At 33.9% G+C, this 18,156-nt stretch overlaps 1 long non-coding RNA gene and 1 pseudogene across 2 annotated transcripts in view; both read right to left on the bottom strand.

Annotated features, from left to right (window-relative positions):
• Positions 1–18,156, bottom strand: part of LOC144552633 (uncharacterized) — a 44,060-nt gene that overhangs the window by 15,727 nt on the left and 10,177 nt on the right. The gene's annotated exons all lie outside the window — the stretch shown is intronic.
• Positions 12,373–16,350, bottom strand: LOC144552630 (disease resistance protein RPM1-like; annotated as a pseudogene). The gene is made up of 2 exons (XR_013511181.1): positions 13,537–16,350; positions 12,373–12,747 (listed from the first exon to the last, which is right to left on the bottom strand). The product of XR_013511181.1 is annotated as a disease resistance protein RPM1-like (transcript).

Here is an 18,156-nt window from a genome sequence, read left to right as displayed (position 1 = left end):
AGGGGTAAAACCTACACTAATGGCCCCAGAAACACGAGGCCTTCTCAGTGCTTTAACAGGAAAAGGGAAGAAGAGGAAATGAGAGTCCACTTCTTGAAACCCGACACAAGAACTATCCGATAACGAGATACTGGAACAACCTGAACCAGTAATGCCGGCATGTCAACAGAACTAACCCGAGCATGATCCCGATGCGATCAAATTCTCGAGGTTGTCTCACTCAAGACTCTGGGACAAATTGGATTTCAGCAAAATCATCAACCACAAGGCCATAGACATTGACACCCTCACCGAGTTCGGCCTACTCAGCCAGTTCAGGGCATTGGCCAAGAGGGTACACATCTGGGATTTTCTCAACAAGCTAGTTGGAGTGCCGGTCTACCAGGACCTCACTCGAGAATTCATAGCCTCCTTCTCATCAGAAAATGACATGATTAAAGTCCAGCTCATGAATGAAGATCAAACCATCAGCATGGACAACTTTTGCACTCTCTTCTGCCTAAAGAATGATGGAGCTCAAGGCCATAACGAAGAGAGTGATTTATGGTCCATGATCACTAATGACCGGGACTGCGAAAGGAGGCTAGCGAGCCACATCATTCATCTCGTGCTCCGCTACTTGCAGGTGGCTCTGAGCAACTCAGTCTTTGCTAGAGGTGAGTCTACCTCAAAAGTGACCTTCCCCGAGCTCTCCATTCTTAAGTGCATGCTCTTCCCTGAGGAGGACAGGCCGCACATTGATCACTTCCTCTGCAACCACATCCTCTCTATCAGCCATAACAAGAAGCCAGGGGGCAAATCTCAATTGGTCCGATTGCAACAATTTTCGCCAACCAGCTCAACATCCGGGTGAATCACCTTATGGAAGGCACAGGTATGACATTTCTTGATATCAAGTGGCTTGCAGCGATGGACATAATTGATGGCAGAGCCCCGGGACCATACAAATACAAGACCATGGGAACCAAAGTCCTGATGCCCTATAAGCCCCTCAATCTCAAACGGTCGGAAACATGGAAACAAGCAACCTCCGTCAACCCAGGTGTGGAGGATAGTAGTGATGATAATGTCGACTTCGAGGAGCTCAAAGTTGAGGCAGAAGAAGAAGAAAGGGCCGCGACACATGAAGCCATCTACTACATTTTTCACGCATTGAGGACAATGCTGAATTTTAACTTGGGGGTAGGGGTAAGGTAATTAACCATGTATCTTTAAATTTTTTGCATATTTACTTTCTTAGATGCTAGTAGTTTTACTCAATTATGACTAGAATTGGAGGCTTTACCAAAAATTCTAGAAGGATTGATTGAGCCTTTTAGCTAGCTTCTGAATTTTCCATTTTTAAGAGTAGGTAATCAAATAAGGAATTGCTTGAATCAATTTAGGCTAAGGTTTAGACAATTAAGCATGGTACAAAAATTCTGAATTTTTAAAAATAATTAGTGATCTCGAAATGAACAATTAATTGCTAACCATGAATGTTGATAAAAAATTAATAACCTTAGAAAATTATTTTTGAGTAATTTATTTTACAAAGTCTTATAAGTTTGAGAGTGTTTTAGAATAACCATTTATTATGGATAGATCCCTAGCGAAACTATGCAATAATTCCTCGTATGAATGAATACTTGAAATTGTGTGTAATCATGGTACTTGTGACACAAAATATTTATTTCTTGCAAATTTTAAATTTTCAGAAAAATACAAAATAAAAAAAATTAGAAAACCAAGAAGAGAAAAAAAAATAGAAAAATCAGAAAAAAAAAAAAAAAAAAAGATGGAGGTTAGAAAAATGAGTATGGGTGCCTACACATGACTGGTTACCAATAGGCTCAACAAAACCTCCCAAATCATAAGTTTTGTACAAAGTTTATTTTTCTGAAAAAAATCGTCACATGTATCAACACACTTAGTTGTCATACTTTGCTCCAAACAATTGGGAAGGAAAATCAAAATTTATATCATTAGAATTCTTATTGATTGGAAGGGATCAATTTATGATCGAAGGAGAAATTAACACTCTTGAATTTAGGGATAATAATATCAATCATGGGGTGAATAAATTGTTCAAGGGATAGATCATAAATAATTTTGAAGTTCAAAATGTTTGCTTGACCATATCATTTGTACCAAACCAAAGTTCCAATTTAATTTGTAGCAAGTCATTGAGATTACACGATTTACCCTTAGATCGGACCTTTGACCAGTTAGGTTGCTGCTTGAGGACAAGCAACAATGCAAGTTGGGAGGCGTGATCAAGCTAATTTTGTTAATAAATTACGTAGGGTTTTAGCCTAGTTGTTTTCTCACCTTTATGTTTAATTAATTAATGAAACAAGTTACTATTGCCTAAGTTTGTGTTTTAGTGCAGCAACCATGTTTTGGGACTATTTAACATCATGTGAAGCAAGAATCGGGTTGATTGGAAAAGCGCAGAATCGGTTTTAGGGTTCTATTATGGGCCGTATGACCCCATACGGACCCAAGCCCAATACGGACCAGGAGATAGCCAAATCCAACAGCGACACCATATGGGTGCAAGCCATATGACTCCATAAGGTCCGTAACTGAGGCGCCCTTTGGTGAATAACTCTTCAGCTGTACCTAGATAAGATAACTTGGACTCCACTCATCTCCAAGCGCCCCCTCACTCCTATATAAGCCCTCTGGACTAAAGAGAACTCATCTTATCATTTTTGTATTTCATATTCAATAGTTTAGTAGAGAGGAGTGTGTAGAGACTAAGTAGGCAGGTACTTGTGTATAGTTGTATTGCTCCTCTTATCTCTTGTAAACATGTCGTTCAGCAGCTAAGTATAGTGCTTAGGGTTGGCAATAAATCTTGTTACTCATGATGCTTTGATATATATTTTATTTGATCATTGTTTAGTCTTTTATTGTTCGATTGTTCTTGCACTTTAGGATTGGCAGTAAACCTTGTTGTTTTGATATATCTTTTATTTGATATCACGACAACCATATCAGCAAACTTTAGTATATATGCGAACTTTAGTTGAGTCTCAATTTTTTCCAGCTGCAAGTTAACGATAAAATATATAGTTCCCTTTTTACCTAAAAAAAAGTTCTTATATAATTATCATAACAATATTATAATATAGCAATCATCCGGTGTTGCTGTTATGAAATTCAATGTTAGTGTTTTGATTGACCAATTCAACCGTTCAATGTGATTTATAAACTAATCCTGTTAAAAATTAAATTTTATGTTTTCCAACTTCTATACCTTTTTTTATAGAACAAAACAATTGATTTTGGCAATATGACTTATTTTTGCAAAATTAAATAATGATAATAATAATAATAATAATAATAATAATAATAATAATAATAATAATAATAATAATAACAATGATGATGATGATGATGATGGTGATGATAAGGAGGAACATGAATCCACATATAAGAATCTATCCCATTCCATAGAACATTCAATGAACACCTGTCCTAATTATCCGCTGGTCCTGTTGCCTAGCTTGGGCCCTCACTTTGATCAACTTAATTATATAAATTAAGAGTTATGTTATAGTGATTTACAAAATACAGATTGACAGTATATTTTGACTCCAAAATTTGATAATTTGAAATTAAAATCATTCATCTGAGCCGCTTGATGTGTTAAATATATACAAATCAGCATATATTGTTTTGACTCCAAAATTTCATAATTTTAAATTCAAACTATATATCCATCTGAGCCGCTTAATGTGCTAAATATTAAATTTTGTATAAACATTAAAATTTTGTCAATTAAAAATATTTTACAATTTTTTATGAATTAGAATATATAGACAGATCATTTAATTTCAATAACTAACCATTGAATAACAATAATTCTTTTTCACTCTAAAAGTATAATAACAAAAGGTAAAAGAATTAAAAATTAGCCATGGATAACATTTCATCGTATATGATTTCAAACATAAAGATGCGAATTCAAAGTAATATATAGCAGATAGCTAGAACACTTTGCGAAACAATATTATAGCACAACTATTTAATTAAAATAAATTGAAAATGCAAATTAATAAAAATAAATCAATGGGATAAGCGACTTACATCCAGATAAAAAAGAGAGAGAGTAATAAACTAGCAGCCAGCTCTTGAACCACACCAGGTGTTGCTACAGCCTTGCAGACTTGCTGGGAATTCTTAACTATTACAACTCTTTAATTTGAAGTCATGGGGTGTGAACTTTGAAGAAAGAAGAGCTCAGATTCTGATCTATTACCCCAGAGTTGCTTTATGTTTGATCCTTTTCTTTTCTTTTAAGAACGCTTTGCTTGACGCCAATACACAAGTATAGATGCTTTACTCTCATATATAATATTGTATTTGTTTTTACATAGGAGAGATGATATAACAGTTACAGTTGTCAATTCATATTTTCTTCTGTATATATAAATGATATAAAATTTTGAAATAGAAATTAAGTTCGTACATAATTATATTTGTACCTAATTTAATTTATACTTAATTATGTTACAAAAAAACTTTTTCACACAAACAATATTATTTTTCTTTCGTACTTCCTCCAATTTTGAACAAGCTGTGGACTTAATATGATATTCATCGTACAAGCCATAATTAATCACATGAATCCGTTATTTTTGTAGTATTTAAAATATATAACAAGCTCAAACATACTGATATATATATATATACATACAAGCATCTTTTTGTTTGGGGAAATGAAAATTCTTTATTGCATCTTCTCTGCTGTCGGAGGGGTGACACTTGCTTCAAGTTTGTTCTATTCTTTTCTCGTCTTTTAAGAACACTTGCTTCATGTCAATACACAAGTATAAATGCTGTCCTCTCGTTCTTTATTTTGACTATTGAGAGAAATATGGTCGCGTGTATTATTTCAGGGGATCCTTCTGGGACCGGGCCAAATGGGTCCCAGAAGGTGTGGGTGCCGGTCCCAGAAAGTTGTGCACCAAATCCGTCCCAGCTGAATTTTTTTTTTTTTTTTTGGTTTTCCGGTGGATCTTCTGCGTCCAGCTAACATACTGATCCCAAATGCCGGTCCCAAAAAGTTGGTTTTGCTGTAGTGTCAATATATATAGATGGATCTTTTACAAAGTTGAATTTAAAATTAAGTTCATAATTAATTAATATTTTTACATACTTTATACTTAATTTTGTAATGAAAATTTTCTAGACGAACAAAATTAATTTTCTTCTGCGTTTCTTCCTTTTTTTGTGCAAAATGACAAGTTAATATGGCACTCGTTGCAATGAAATAATAATTGAGATGGATCTGATATTTTCTTATGCATGTAGTGATCTACATAAGATAATATTTATAAAATAATTTATATTTGCAAGCTCAAACAAAAGTTCTCAAACATGGTTTCTCAAGAGATGACCAGATGGGATTGGGCTGGTTGACGGGCCTTATGGTCCAATTCTAAGGTCAAACCCGCTTTCCTGCTAACAATCTAATATATTATTTTAGAAATTATTTATGAGTAATTCTAAGAAATAGGTAGCACATAGTGTCCCAACCAATTTTATTCCAAAATAAGACATGACAAAACACATGAAAATAAATAAATGACATTTAGCTCGGAATGGATTAGATTTGGCACTTTACAAAGTACAAATTTTGTTATCTTTCTTTAATTTATTTTATAATATTTTACTTTTCAATTTTTGCCAAATGATCTAAATTTATTTACCAGAGGTCATGTAGCTATTTCTACCATAAAATTTTCAATAATATAGAGTTTTCAATTTATAACAAAACATCCCATTACAACCAACATATAACTTATCAAAATAAGAAATATAGATATGTTATTTTAATTTAAGTAGGATATATTTACAAAATTTTGATATATCATTTAATTTAGTTCAAATATTTAATTGAATATTTAATAATTATTGTTTTTTAGTAACAAAATAGTACAATGTTATGGGCAAATAGTCTATATATTTTCTGGAAAAAGTTCAAAGTTAGCGTAATAATCACATAATAAAAATGTAATGAATAACTTATATAAATATATTATATTGCAATGGGCCTGAAATTTTAAATAAATCAATATTATTATTATTATTATTATTATTATTATTATTATTAATCATCATCATCATCATCATCATCATCATCATCATCATATGTTACATTTGTAAATTTTGAATATTAAGACATCTGGTGATGACCTACAGAATAGTAAATAAATCACATATGACCATCTGCTTCAACTCTATGTGGCAATTTGAGATTTTCCTCTTTTCAATGCCAGTTCTTTTGCTCTGTTTTTGGTACAGCGGAAATGCATCCACCTCAACAGCGCTGCTATATATTGTGATTCACGCTGTGTGCACTCTAATCAAAAGTATGTAAGCCTTATCCACGTCTAAAGCCATCAGGGAGCTTTCCAACTGAGAAGGTATCTCAGATTTGACAGATAAGTATGTGTGCTTTTTCTTTCAATCCAGCACTAGCAGTTTCCCCTAAGTTCGTGACTGCGTATCCAATATGATATAAAGATATCTTCCTGGGATTGATGCTGTTTTGGTTGGTTTAATGTCCGTGTGAATTGAGGGAATTTACAGTAGCTTTGGCCTGTACTTGCTGGTCTTGTAAGTATAACTATGATCTGGTGCCAATCTTACTGAAGCTGATTTAATATACAAGGATTAATGTGCTGCATTTAGTGTGGTATTGGTTCTTAATGTTCCTAAGGCTACTTAACTAGTAGCAAGTTGTCTGAGTTTCCTCCTTATATCTTGCCCCTCAGTGGCTTTGACTGGATTGAGCTGACCCCAACACACTACTCACCCACTCATAAGGAAATCAACCTAAAGGTTTGCCTACGGGCTATTTGCCAAAAGAAAAACCTGAAGGTTTTGTTTTGACTAATAGACATAACTACTGTTTTATTACAATCCAGTAGGGGAGATATCACGTAGGTTCATGCCTGGGCAAGCAAATTGGTATAAGGATGACCACTTAGATTAGATTTCCACTGAATTTCTGGAATTTACAGTAGGTTGTGGCATGTACTTTACTTGTAATTAATTTCACTTATGTTAATGCAGAGAAAACATTCAAGGTATTTTCCATGGGAGGTTTCTGTTTGTGTTAGGATCCGGAAAGTATTAGTTCGAAATGTTGTCAATCATATCAAAGCTGGATTTGTTATGAATAGATAAAAGTACCACTTGTAGTCTAATATTGGTCCATGATGAATTGTGAATATTTTTCCAGTTAATGAATTGGTTCGTTTTAATTTTTAAAACCGGTTTAACATACAGGGCATAACTACATATTAAGTAAAAATTGTTGTGTGTTTTCTCTTGCTGGTATTATAACATCTTCCACAAATTTGGGCCAAGTCCAATAGGAGTATCAGGCCGATATGGACGGTTGGTCAGGAAACAAAAAATGTCTTTGGTTTTATTACGATCTTTACCTGGTAGTAAACATTACCATATTTGGGCCAATATGAGCTGATGCTCAATGTCATGTCGTGGCTACATATACCTGATCTGTTACAGGCGGCTGAGACCTTGTTTCCTCTTGATAACATAGTTACAAAGATGATGATGCATGTGTTACCGGGGCATGTGAGTTCAGATGAGCGGGGTCCATGTTAAATGCATTAAAACCATAGTAGGAAATATCGGTATCGGTATCGGGATCGGTCACGGCCGATACCGATACGTATCGGACCAGTATTGGCCAATACCATAGATTGAAGCATAGTAGGCAAAATCGGCCGATACCGATCCGATACGGCCGATCCGTATCGGTATCGGCCGGCCCCGATCCGATCCTGAGCCAATCCTCACATAGCAAATCATAAAGAAAAAAGAAAAAAAAACCCGATTCTAAGCCGATCCTGAGCCGATTCTGATCCGATCCTCCGATCCCGTATCGGTATCGGCCGGGACCGATCCCGATACCGATACCGATTTTTCCTACTATGGATTGAAGCTTAACACACTATCGCGAGTATCGGACCAGTAGCGGATGGGTCACGGCCGATACCGATACGGATCAGTATCGGCCGATATTTCCTACTATGATCAAAGCTTGCTGAACGCATAGCTTAATTCTCTCCTTCTCTGAAGCAAATGATCCAACACCTGCCTATGTACGATTCCAGCTGGCCATTGAGCTAAGACGGTCGATGAGAATTAAATCACATTTGACCATCTGCTTCAACTCTTTGTAGCGGTTTGACCTTTTGTTCTGTTCAATGCCAGTTGGTTTGCTCTGTTTTTGGTCCAGAGGAAATACATCCACCCCATCAGCGCTGCTATTGTGATTCACGCTGTGTCCGTCTCAACCAAAAGTATTTTGTGTGCTTTTGCTCTGTTTTTGTTAAGCCTTATCCACGTCTAAAGGCATCACTAAGCTTCCCAACTGAGAAGAGCCCTTAAATTTGGCAGTTAAGTATCTCTGTTGTTTACTTGCTATCCAGCGATAACAGTTTCCCCTAAGTTTGTCACTGGGCATGCAATCTGGTAGAAAGACATCTGGTTGGGATTGATGATGAATCGGTTGGTTTAATATCCCTGTGAATTGATGGAACTTGCAGTTGCTTTGGCATGTATTTACTGGTATGATAAAACAGCTCTAATGCACGGCAGGTGTTTAAAGAAACTTCAAGAAACAATGAAGAATTCCGGACCAATGTAAAGGCCCAACTTCAATGGCAGTTCCATATATCTGGTATTTTCAGTGTTCTCTGATTGTAATTATGTTAATTTTTATTCTCAGTTAAACTGTAAACTACCAGAGAACAGACCACTGACATGTTTCGGAAAAAAAAACAACCTGAAACGTTCTGCATTTCAATTTTGATCATTAATGTGTAACGAAATACAGAAGTAAGCACTACTTTAATTTTATCAACAAAGCTGCAGTAGTACTATTGTCAATACTCAATAATGCTGTATTTTGGTAAAGTTTATTATGCTTTTAAATATAACAAAATAATGAAGATGTTTCTTATATTTTGTTAATTAGTTGATACTTCTTTTTTGAAGGTTGCTGGGCAAGCCGCCCTAGCAACGATTTATATTAAACCAAGATAAAAAGTACTTACAGTTCCTCTAAATCTAAATTTACAAATAATTACAGTTCATCTTCAAAAATTACAGTTAATTAGTTGATACTTGATGGTGAATGAAAACAACATAATAATTCCTCTTCAAAAATCAAGAATTATAATTTACCGATGACATATTTTATCATGTAGCACTACTGCATCAAACAAATTAGAAAATTTTCACAAATTCATTATATAATATAGTGCGTATAATTGCAAAAATTCCGTTTGAACTAATTGAGGAAAGAATTTTCAAATTGTAATAGGCAATCTCATGGACAGTAGTAAAATTGAAGAAGTTACTCCTATGTAATTTGGAGATCCTATTTCCCATGCATAGTACTGATGAATTTTATGTCAGCCAAACAATATTCAAACCCTGGAAAGGTAAACCAGACTTCAATCATGCATGCAAATTTCAAACTCTAGTAAGGAGGAACATATTGTGTTTTTATTTCTTAAACTCTGATTTTTTTTTATAAAAATGTAGGCCTCAACCTTAGGGCCCTATTTTTATGAACTACAATGTTATGAAGTTCACTGCAACAATTTTGTTTTCATTCCAGACTCACTTTCTCATCACAGTTAAGAAAGTCTCCAAGGTTTTTTATATTAATATTCGTACTCCTTCGCATTTAAAAAAAGAAAAAAAAATTATGAATGATATTTTTTTAAGGATAATCTACTGAAATTATCACCAAAAGTTAAAAATGTTTGGCATACATAGTATATGTGAACGGGCTGTTAAACTTGCAAATATCAAATCCAAGCTAACTCCAAATAATAATACACAAAGCAAATAAAAATAACAAGCTTGTTACCAGCCATTTAACCCTTCATCCCAATCTGAAAAAGTTAAATAGAACTAGGCAACAACATTAATTAAAGTTCTGTAGTAGGCGTAATACTCTTTCGTACAAATTTTAAACCTTGGTAAGGGGGCAAATAGAGTTTGTTATTTCTCAGACTCTGAGGGCATATTTGCAAGAATTATATTGTTATGAAGTTCAATAGTATTTTCCCCTTCCAGTCAATAAATTCCTCATCGCAGTGAAAAAGTTACAATATTTATACATTCTTTCCTCACCATTACAACAAAAACACAATAATAAGAATAAGAGTAAGAATAAGAATAAGAATAAGAATAAGAATAAGAATAAGAAGAATAATAAGAATAAGAATAAGAAGAATAAGAAGAATAAGAAGAATAACAATCAGAATAAGAAGAATAATAAGAAGAATAATAAGAATAATAATAATAAGAATAATAATAATAATAAGAATAATAATAATAATAAGAATAATAATAATAATAAGAATAAGAATAATAATAAGAATAATAATAAGAATAAGAATAATAATAAGAATAATAATGAAAATAAGAATAAGATGAAAAAGAAGAATAAGAATAAGAATAAGAATAAGAATAAGAATAAGAACAAGAATAATAATAATAATAAGAATAAGAATAAGAATAATAAGAAGAAATAATTTATTATTATTATAATAAGTGAAAAAATCTTTCGTTTCAATAGGAAAGAATTTGCAAATTATAATAAGTATGGAAAAAGATACTGTTATATAATTTGGAGCTCCTATTTCTTTGGCGTATGGAAGCCCAGTGAGTGAATTGGTGCTGTTAATTTTTTTTTTTGATGGTTGACGGCAAATGCCGTCAACATGATATATTGATAAAAAATTGTTTACAAATACAAATACAAATACATTTTTTTTTTGAGAAAAAAATAAGGATCAAAGTCCTTATTTACTTTATTGATGATAAGAAGGTTTTAGGTTACAAATTGGAACCTAATTGAACAGATTACAAAACTAAACAGATTCAAAATACTGAATCTTGACCTTAGCTTTGAAAATTTTAAATAAAATTCTAAAAATTAAAACTCTTCTGAGTAACCAGCCTTGAAATCACAGCTGTTACTATTTTTTCTGTCATTTCAACCATGACATTTGATCTATCACTTCTTGCTTCATGTATTCTGTAGATTTAGACTCTTCCTTGAATATTCTTCTACATCTCTCCCTCCAACAAATAAACATTGTAATTAAAATTATGTCCTCCATCTTACTTCCTCCTCCTTTTCTGACAATCCAGTTTTGAGCTTGCATTTCCTGCAATGTTCTTCTCCAATCCCTTTGTGGAAACTTGAAATGAAAAGAGACCTTGTCATATACTTCCAGAGTTAAAGTACACTCAGAAAACATGTGTTTAATGTTTTCACAAGCATCTCTGCATAAGAAGCATATACTTGCTAATTGCCATCCCCTTTTAGCAAGATTGTCCCCAGTCAATATTTTGTTGTAAAATACAAGCCAAGCAAAAATTTTCATTCTTGGGGGCACCTTCATCTTCCAAACTTTGTGCACATTACAAATACAAATACATTTACAGTAATAATTATTTAATTTACACGTCTATAATATTATACTAAAAAGCTTAGCCATTTGCTAGCCACATCTGTATCTCGTGTTGTATCGTTTATCAAATGCGGCACCATTTTCCTCTTATTAGCTAAGAACCTTCTATTTCTCTCTCTATAATGCCCATGTTTCTGCAGCCCATATGACATCCCAGCGCCTCCGACCCATTTTCCCTAGAGGCCTTCTCGCCCTGATCCATGCCTGCCCCACCGCATCACCCCCACAAGGCATGATATTTAGCTGCGCTTGCAACCCTGTCCAAAAATTCACTGCGTAGGCACAATCCCACATTAGGTGGTCTCTTGTTTCTAAGTTTGTTCCTGCACAGAGGTGACAACCTGCCTGTACATTGCAACCTCTGTTGCTGAGCACCCTCTGTGTTAGGATTTTATTATTCAACATTAACCATATAAAGATCGGTGCTGTTAAATTATATGTCAGACAACAATATTCAATCCCTGGTAAGGGGAACAAGATTTCAAACATGCAAATTTCATACCCTAGTAAGGAGGAACATAGTGTGTTTTCATTTTTTGTATAAAATGTAGGTCTCAACTTGAGGGACTTATTTGGAGGGAGATTGGTGCAGCCTGAGGTACTGGCAGATCGAGCTTTTCATGAAAGTAGTCTGTGATATTAAACAGATCGATGACCTCACCCTCACTTTATATTCAAAATTGTAGTAGTAGTATTAGTAGTAGTACTGGTGGTGGTGGTGGTAGTAGTAACACAAATGTTTATCGCAAGCATCCCAAAGCATGTACAGTAAATATCCATGTCAATTAAACTTACAATCATCAAATCCAAGTCCAAATAAAAATAATACAGAGAGCAAAAACAAGGCTCAACACAAACAAATGTTTATCACAAGCACTAAAATGTGCAGTACATATGCATGACTGTTAAACTTGCAATCATCAAATCCAAGTCCCAAAAAAAAAAAAAAAAAAGAAAGAAAAAAAATATAGGAAGCAAACACAAAATGTTCAACACAACCAATGTTTAGCATGCGCAGTACATAAGCATGACAGTTAAACTTACAATAATCAAATCCAAGTCCAAATAATAAAAGTATAAAAAGAAAACAAAAACAAGGTTCGACACGTACTGGAAGAAATTAAGCCACAAAAAGCAAAAAAAGAAATATCCATCACGTTACAACAACATTCCAACTGTGCTCCTAGACGATATATAGATGCCGCTTGCATATCTGAAGAGCCTACGATATGAAATGGATTACATATTTTGTCAATCAAAGAGTTTTACGGGAACTTTCAACAATGAAAAGTAGAAGATACTTTACAATCGACCAGGTTTTATAATAATAAACTCAAAAATATTATCATAAAGATGAAAAAGGTTCAATATACATTCTCGTCCATTCTGAAAGATGATATACATCCAGGATAGTAAACAATTTTCTATGGGAACCTCTTGCGTGAAGAATAGCTAATGGATGAAAACATATAACGATATGTTTAAAAAAAGCATGAAGCGATTGCAGTTGGTCTGCTGATCAGTCTCAGAGTACTAATCACAAGGATATAAGATTTAAATATTAGAAACATTAATTTACCTAGTTCCAGGCCACTTCTAGGTAAAATGGAACATATTAGTATATTTCATGGATCTATTAAAAGCAAGTCAACCTAAAAGCTGTCTTTTGTTGTTTCTTTAATTCTCATAATCTTATTAAAAACATTGTCTAATGGAAAATTGAATGGAAAATGAGTACATTTTCCAGAAGAAAAAGAACAAATATTCATTGATAGGTGGAATCGTTGCAAGCACAAAGAATCAACTCTCATTCAATTTAAACATAAGCTAATTTGAGCATTTTATGTTGCTTGCATAATTGAGCAACATAAAAGGCTTTTTTATTCATTTGGTGTTGCTAGCATATTTGGTGCTAATTCATAATTTTTCTTCTAAGTGCCGGACTCAGATATTCAAAGTACAAGTTTCAGAATGCAAAATAAAGAATGATAGTAAATATATGCAGGCAAACCTTATTTATGTGGTATCGGCTTCAAGCGGGATAACTTGACATTTGAAATGAAATAGCTGGTGTACTCCACTAGCCAATTTTCCAAAATCAGCAGGCATGTTTTTGCAGACCATCCTCTTGAGGTTTATGAGGTGCTCGATGCCCTTTGGGATATCCTTTAGCTGTTCCAGTTCCCATAGCTGAATTTTTTCCAGGATCACCATGGTGCCCTGCTCCATCTCCACTTGAACCAGATTTGGCATTTGCATCAATGACAGAAACTTCAGTTTGGGGAACCACTCAGCTCTAAAATTTAGTTTTGGGTCTTTAAATGCTTTTTGGAGGGTCAACCACGTAAGGTTATTCAAATGTGAAAGAGAGGGCAGGGGATCTTTTTGTAGTTGAGACCATGCGAGCCTTATCTGAATAGGTTTGCCAGAACTTTCGAACAAAGGTGATTTAAGTATTTCTTCATTCAATCGCCCAAAGAGACGTAACTTCTGAAGTTGTTGCAGGTTTTCCAAACCTTCTAATTGAAGATGTTCATTCTCATTGCTCGCATGAATAGATAAGTAGGAAAGAGATTTCATATTTGATAATGATCTGCATAACTCTGCTGAGTGGTTTTCTTTAACATTCAATATTCGGAAGCTTCTCAGCTGAGTTAAATTTCCCAATTCTCTCACAACAATAGCATTTGATTCCAAGGCCTGAAGAGTTTGCAAATCTTTCAGGTAAAATATGCCCTTAGGCAAAGAGATTCCAGCAAGAGCTTGAAATATTCTATATGTGGGATCAACTCGTACCTGAGCAAAGAGATGACGCAGTTTTTTTAGCTTTGTTATGCCATCTGGTAGTTTTTGTATTTTAGAAATCATGAGATCCAGGGTTTGTAAGTTTGTAAGTTTTTCTATAGATTTTGGTAGAAATTTCACCTCTGTATCCCTCAGACCTAGATAACGGAGATTGAACAAATCCCCAATTGCATCCGTTACCTTTTTTATTTTCTGGCCATCTAAATTCAAAACAGCAAGATATCTGGACTTATCCCAAATAAAAGATCTCAAAAGAGATGAGGGTACATTAGGGTCAACTGACATAAAAGTTCTGAGTCGCGGTAAGTAAACTTCATGGCTGATCTCTGCTCTTAATTTGACTATTGAGAGCCGACGAACAGAGTTGCTGAAATCTACTATCTCGCAATCCTCTTGTAGCAATCTAAAGTTTTCTTTCCTACATAGATTAGTGGCCACTTCTCTCAATGTATCATGCATTCGAATTTTCTTCACCCTACCCCATGTATTTCTTTCTACAATTTGTAACATGCTGCGTTGTATGAGCTCTTGGAGGTATCCCTCTGCCACCTCTTCCAATGTGCTTCTTCCCTTTTGTTCTATGAAACCCTCCGCTATCCAAAGCCTTACAAGTCTATTTCTTGCAAGCAAAGAATCTTCGGGAAATATACAACAATATAAAAAGCAATTTTTTAGGTATCTTGGAAGGTATTTGAAGCTTAGAGTTAATATGTTCTTCAATGAATCCAAGTTTGGGTTCTTGGCTAGCTCCCAACTAAGTTGACCACATACCCTCTCCCATTCTGGTTCTGTATTTTCAATCAATGAGAATACACCACCCAATGAAACAAGAGCCAGAGGCAAGCCAGCACACTTTGAAACAATATCAGTTGCCCACTTATGTAGGGGAGGAGGACATTCATTATTATTTTCAAGATGAAAAGCCTTTCTACAAAACAAGTCCCATGATTCCTTTTGTGACAAAGGTTTTAGTTGCAGCCTATTGTTTTTTAGAGAGAGGTTAGCTACTACAGCATTTCTACTAGTAATCACAATTCGGCTGCCTCGATGGTTATCAATAAGTGTGTCTCTTATTTCCTCAAATGAATTTGGATTCCACATATCGTCTAAGACAATCAAATATTTCATTTCTTTCAAGAGTTTCCTTAATCTTTCTTTTAATCCTCTGCAATCCATGTTAGTTGTGTCTATAGGAAGATTCGGTTCACAATCAAAGTTTCGTGGAACAAAATCAATTTCAAAGATTATATTCCGTCAAATATTTTCAGTGGAATATGATTGAGATATAGAAACCCATGCATTACAATCAAAGTTTTTTTTCTCTCTCCTGAAAACATTGGTAACCAATGTAGTTTTTCCTACGCCACCCATTCCCCAAACTGATATTACAGATAGTTGTGGTTTCTCACAAATTACCCAGTCTATTTTCTTCGATTCCGACAATATTATCTTCATCAATGAAATGAGCAGAGACAGCTACATTATTAGACTCTAAGTTCTTGCGAATCGTGGTGTTTCTTTTTGTCACCCATCGCTCTTTTAATGTGGCAAGATGGTTAAGACTTTTCTCTACTTCTGACAGTTCAGAAGCAATCCGTTTCAACTTAATGAACACCTTTGGCTTTGTTGCCATTGTTCTCACATGAAACAATATTCCGTTAAATTTCTTGTTACCAACTATGTATGAAAATTCAGACACTATATCTTCAATATAGTTTGCTGAATTTTGTACCTCTTTTACCCAGGCTTCATGAGATTCACTGTCCTCATCATCTATCTCATTAAGGTACCCTTTCATCACCCTGAGTTCTCGACTGATGTTGTTGATGCTTTCTCTGAGGTCTGTGAAAGTGAGGCTAATATTGGAAGTCTGTGAGACTGCTAGCCTCACTAATTCGTTAGCAGCCTCAGCCATGGTTCTCAATCTTTGCGCGTTATCGTAACTGGCTTAACTACTACTTCATATATGATGCACAATTTTTTGAGCTGTTGAAAGTAGAAACAATCGTAAGGCCATGCAGTAAAACTTCTATTGACAAAATTCACTCATGAATGAGTCTAGCATGCCAGGTTTATGAGGGTTTGAATTACACTTCTATGCATATAATTAAGCCATACATAGACACAACAACACACTAGTTGGCGTACATGAAGGCTTTAATTAAAAATCTGCTCAATTTTTTTGGAGAAAGATTTATTAACAAATCTTGTACATAGCTTAACATACAGAAGTGCATCGCATTCAGAGAAAAAAGGAAGTTGAATAGAATCATTAACTTGAAAGTCTTTACTCACATAATTAATGAACAAAATAAATTTAATTAAACTAAAATATGGACCAATGTATAATCAAAATATAATTTTTGTTAAATTGCTTGTTGACACCCTCCCTGAGTGTACTGATTAATAAATAATATTCAGATGACATTTTTTTGGGATTAGTTAATTTGTAACATTATTGTCATAACGGGCTTTGTTTTTTGCCGTTACTTTGAAATAAACTAGGACCTGTTTTATGTTCCCAATCAAGTTAAATTAAGAGCTTTTTTTTGTCTTGTTTGAAAAATAGAAATTCAAGTATTACAAGGACATGAATTATAAAATTTACAGATGCATACTAATGGATCTGATAACTTGCATTGAAGTTCATCACAGACTTCTTGTCAAGTTTGTCTATGGTATTAATTGCAAGTAAACCAAAAATGTAACTCGAAATATCTTATGTAATTTAAGCACTTTCTTAGTGTCCAGTATTACTGGTATTGTGTTCTAGTATTTTGTTATAATAAATTGTCTTTGTTTTATGGGTGCTCTCAGTGCTGGTAATGAATCAGATTAGGATTAGGATTCGGATCAGATTCTTGTGTAATGCATATGCATTAGATAAGAATTTGAGGATCCAAGTGTGCATCTATATTCATTATGGTAGCAAATTTTGGATTGTATTTGAATCATATATATATAAGATATTTTAGTAAAAAAAACTTTTGAATAAAATAATATATACATAATACGAGTGAATATAATTATTTTATACTATATAATTTAGTTTTCAAGTAGCTTAATTAATTGTATGACATATCAAATCCTACATAGATTTCAGATTTGAATCGCATAAGATTTAAAAGTAAATTCAACAAATAAAATAGTTTATATTTCAAGAATTATGTACGGGTTTAATAAATTAATTACTGGATATACTTTTTAGATGCATTAATACGGAGCCGGATGGATCGTTGACTGCCTAGCTTTCACTGTACGTTTGGCCTTGCTGCTAAATATATTGACAATTTAGGAATTAGGACTGTAGGCACTTAATGGGCTAGCTTGCTGTAATTAGTCTGTAAAATAATGTCCGAGTAAGTTGTACTATCCCAATGTTAGAGGACTGAGTATACTCATGTAATTTCCAAGGTATAACCGAACATTCTTTTCATTAAATTTCCAATACATACCAACAGAGTATGGGTTCAATAAATTACTTTGTCGATTCCAAAATCCCATTCCGTATATCACCAGCAATTAATGCATCAGATGAATTATGTAAGTTAATTGTACTTTCCTGTTTCTTCACTTGAAAAACTAGCTAGAGGTTTATAGGTTTAATGTTGGATCTTAATCCAACGTTGAGCATATATGTAATATAATTATGAATTGTTTACTGTCATATAAGATTGTCACAATTAAAGTGATATAATATGGATTTAAGATATTAGACAATCAATGTATTCAATAGGATGTGGTCCATAAATGTGTAGAACAATTTGGGCAAAAATCAAATCATTGATAGACTGATTATGAAATTTCCAATTGAGAAAACTGTCTT

This window comes from Carex rostrata, chromosome 4 (genome assembly GCF_964058835.1).
Source record: "Carex rostrata chromosome 4, lpCarRost1.2, whole genome shotgun sequence".
Lineage (NCBI taxonomy): Eukaryota > Viridiplantae > Streptophyta > Magnoliopsida > Poales > Cyperaceae > Carex > Carex rostrata.
The sequence above is the reverse complement of the archived record's forward strand: the minus strand, read 5'-3'. Positions and strand labels throughout refer to the sequence as shown.